This window comes from Pinus tabuliformis, chromosome 7 (assembly GCF_031772625.1).
Source record: "Pinus tabuliformis cultivar Carrire ecotype Pingquan chromosome 7, CPIR1, whole genome shotgun sequence".
Classification (NCBI taxonomy): domain Eukaryota; kingdom Viridiplantae; phylum Streptophyta; class Pinopsida; order Pinales; family Pinaceae; genus Pinus; species Pinus tabuliformis.
In genome coordinates, this window is record NC_142293.1 from 11,832,974 (window position 1) to 11,837,194 (window position 4,221).

Consider the following 4,221-nt stretch of genomic DNA (forward strand, 5'->3'; position numbering starts at 1 on the left):
AATTTCCATGATGGAATCTACATAAAAAGGATGCAGAGGGGTTGAAGGTTTAATCTGAAGTACTTAGCACATAGACTCAGGGTATACTGAGAACAAAATATAATTGTTTTGGGCAATAATGGCTCTTTGACATGGAATGTACCTAAAATGACACCAGACTACAAATTCTAGAAAGGAATAAGCCTGAGGGAAGATGAATTGAGGTAGGAAGGAGTCCCATATGATCAATTCATCGCCAACATCAGAGAATTTTTGTTTGGCCCAATTGTGCAGTTCACAGAGATCAAACTCACATTGGGTCTCAGAAATTTTGTACTGCTGGTCAACTAAGGGTAACTTGTCCAAGTCTACAACTTGGAGCAGCATTGGATTATCTTCAACTACTTTAGATTTTCCTTTAGAAGAATACATGTTGAAGATGTAATTAGGTAAGGGTTGTCGTTTTACCAGGTGATTAGTTGATTGATGCAGTGATGAATGCTTGTGCGTTGGTTATGGTTGTAACAACCTTGTGCATGCAACTGCTAGACGAAAATAAGAAAAAGGAATGGATAAAACTTCTATGTTTTATTTGTTAGATAAGGATTAAACTGTTTGAGGGACAACCATTGATGGGAGCTAGGTATTTATTGCAGGAAGGCAAAGGTTATGGTGGAGTGATCGAAAATATAACGGTTAATATATGTACGAATGGGAGTTGGACAAATGGCAGAGGCGGAGTGACATTTTTTTTTGCGGGAGTGAAAATGGTCGATTGGTGGTTTTCGGGGAGGGATGGATGGTAAATGGTTTTGGAGAGAGGGGGTCCAAAATGAACAAGAGGAGGACATGTCGGTGACAACGGGTTTGTGAATTCATCGTTTCAGAACCACCCCCCCCAGCGCCCCCCCTCCCCCCGATTGAATGTCGGAAGTGAAGGGGGGGGGTCCCAAACGTTCCCCAACTGTTGATCTGGGTGGGGAATATCTCGATGGTCCACAATAGCAAGATCATTACAATAAATGGCAAAAGGTCAAATCGCATTATATTAAAGTATTTTAATTAGGTGCTAATTGATGTTTAAACTAATTAACAACTAATTCATTATATATGTGGCGGAATTTAGATTAGCACACCTTCTGCACCAGATTTATTTCTTTTTTTTTCTTCTTATTTTCCTATTTTTTTTATATCCCTTTTCTTTTTCTTTATATATTTTTTCTTTTTTTCAACAGATAAAATGTAAAATACAAAGTAGATTACAATAAGCCTTAAAAACTTAACTAATGTCCTAAAACCTTTTATTGTCTCCCATAACCATGGTTAAAGTCTCTAGACCATGGTCCCTATGCTTATATGAAAAGTCTCTTAATAATACCCATATCCAACTAAGAGACTAATGTCTCTAGACCATGGTCCCTATGCTTATACGAAAAGTCCCTTAATAATACCCATATCCAGCTAAGAGACTAATGATCCAATTTTGTGTGGTGGTTTGAGAGCTAATTTAAAGACCAAAGCAATAGAAGCTTCATTTTAAGCTAAAGACTTGAGAACCATCTCTTTTAATGTCCATATCCTAAGGACAAAGGAGTTCTTCTAAAAGAAAATTGTAGTGATTTGAAGAATTTTTTATTTCCCCTATGACTTAAAAGATTGATTAAACCTATAAGGTTTATTAGGTGTCGTGGACATTATTCCAACACGAAAAGGGTTATGTTACCCTTGCTTAGTGTTTACATTGGATGATAATGAACATTGGTGGAAAAGGCCTAAAGAAGCTTAGGAAGAAAGGGGTGCACATTTTGCATGTATGGCGCTGTGGAATCGGAAAAACATTTCATTTTAGAATGTGATGCATTCAAAGACATCAAAGAAAGTTATCAAAACATGTTAGCATCAATGTCTTGGCATTGTCTTTTAGCGGGGAGATTGTTGAAAAATTGGATCAGCTCATTATCAATTTGAATCAAAGAGACTCTTTCAAATCAATTTTCAACTTCTTTATTACATAATTTTCACAACATTCTCATTAAAATTTCAACTCCTTTATTACCCGAAATGTTCACAACACTCATTAAAATATCGAGTGACCTATAATCTTATCACACAAATGAAAAGGACTTACATGAACAATCAAGACAGTTCGAAGCATGACGACAACACTGAAAAGATGCCCAACACATTATCTTTCTGCTGGTGTTACGTCAGCCGAACCGCTAATTTTGCAACGGGACAGCGACGTGTCTGGGCTGCAACGTCACCTTGAGGCCGTGTTCCATGAAGATGGTGAGCCCGAACTTGGGCTTCACGGGATGCTCGGGATCGACTCTCATTCTATAACGCAGAAGAAGATGAGCAGCCACACACTTCATATTAACATAAGCCATCTCTCTTCCCAGGCAAAGGCGAGGCCCAGCATTGAAAACGGGATACTTGTAATCTGATTCCTTCATGCAAATCCCCTCCCGATTAATCCATCTCTCCGGCTTGAATTCCGCGCAATCCTTTCCCCATACGCTCACCATCCTGTTGGTGGCGTAAATGAAATACAGAAGCTTTGAGCCCTTGGTCACGTGAGTCCCATCTGGTAAAAACACGTCGCGCACTGCTTGCCTGTAGCTCACGGGAACAGGAGGATAGAGCCTCATAGCTTCAGAGAGAGCAGCATGCAAATAATGCATGCGTTTCAGATCATCGTGACCAAAGCGAACAGTATTGATATCATAAGAGTTATTGCTGAATTTAGCCTTCAAGATTTGGTAGAGCTCTGACATAATTTTGGCCTCTACATCTGGATGTTGGTTTAGCAGCCAGAAAAACCATGATAATGCCAGAGAAGAAGTATCTCTGGCAGCGAGAATTATGCTGAGACACAGATCCCGTACAGATTTCAGAGAAGGAGAACGCCCTTCTTCTTTCTCCAGGTGAATAAAAGTAGACAAGATGTCTCTACACTGTGCGCGTTTTTCATTGCTCATTTTGTTCAGCTCCGCCATTTTGAAACTCACAAGCTCTGAAGCATATTCAAGTATTATACCCTTGGCTCTTCTGTGCTTTCTCTCGAACCCAACATTGAGAAACTTCATCACTTTTGATATAAATGGCGGAATAACGAGACGGTAAGTGCAGGACTCAATGGCTTCATCAAAGGCTCCGGCAAAAGGAACCTCTGGAAGATCCGGCAGCAGGAATCCGGCGTCTTTGCCGGCTATAGCCAAACATATGATATCAAAATTCAGGCGGAGAAAAATGTCCTGTATATCCAACGAAGATTTCTTCTTGCGCGATTCTTCTAGGACTGGAATCAGTCTTTCCAGGATTGAACTCTGTATCTGATTCAGGTTCTGGTCGCGCAAACTGGTGCTGCTCATGGCTATGGCCACGGCCTTTCTCTGCCTCCTCCACAGTTCGTCATCTGCCACGAACAGACCGTCGCCGAAGATATCGCAGAAAACGGATTTGAAACTGGGACCTCTAGGGAAATTGGTGAAATCATCTTTGAGAATGTATTCTAGATTTGACGGACTGGATGTCACAACTTCGAAAAAATGCTTGCTCCCCACAGGTCCCTTGAATGCGAAAGTTCCACCATTGCGAATCAGTATTCCCGTTGCCCATTCGTATGCGTTGCTCAGATTCCAGAGCAGCGAAGGCATCATGCCCACAACTGGCAAATTCACAGGATCCCCTTTGTTTTTTCTCGATTTCATCCAATACAATATAATAACCACGCTCACCATGAGCGCAGTGACGAATCCACTAGAGAAACTTTCCATCTTTAACTGTAAAAAGCAGGATTTCAGCTGCAAACCTGTAAGAAAACAATTCTCAACTCCAAAAAACACCGTGAGGGCAAAAACATATGCAACTGAACAATCAGAAACCGATCCCTCAAATGAAACCAGACTGACAAGAGAAGTGGAACTTGCACTCTATTATAGGAACCCAAAATAAAAGCGAAAGGAAAGAAGATATAGACCCGTGATAAAGATGGTACCAGGCCAACCCAGATTTATTGTTCAGCGATATCATCTTCAGTTCGGTGGGTGAATTATATCCACAAGAAAACAACCTCGCGGATTTTTCGCTGAAGCTCAACATTACTGCCGGACAAATATTAAAAAGAATGTAACGGACGAAGGGCCAAACCTCACCTAACCACCACTCCAAGCATGGGCATGTGATGTCACTGAAAAGACAAAGGGCCGATACTCGTAGCGTGGGGACATGTGCTGTCAT

At 40.9% G+C, this 4,221-nt stretch overlaps 1 pseudogene; it reads right to left on the minus strand.

The window, feature by feature from the left end:
* Positions 1-1,960: 1,960 nt before the first annotated feature.
* LOC149244885 (cytochrome P450 86B1 pseudogene) lies at positions 1,961-4,007 on the minus strand (annotated as a pseudogene).
* Between the last annotated feature and the right edge of the window lie 214 nt (positions 4,008-4,221).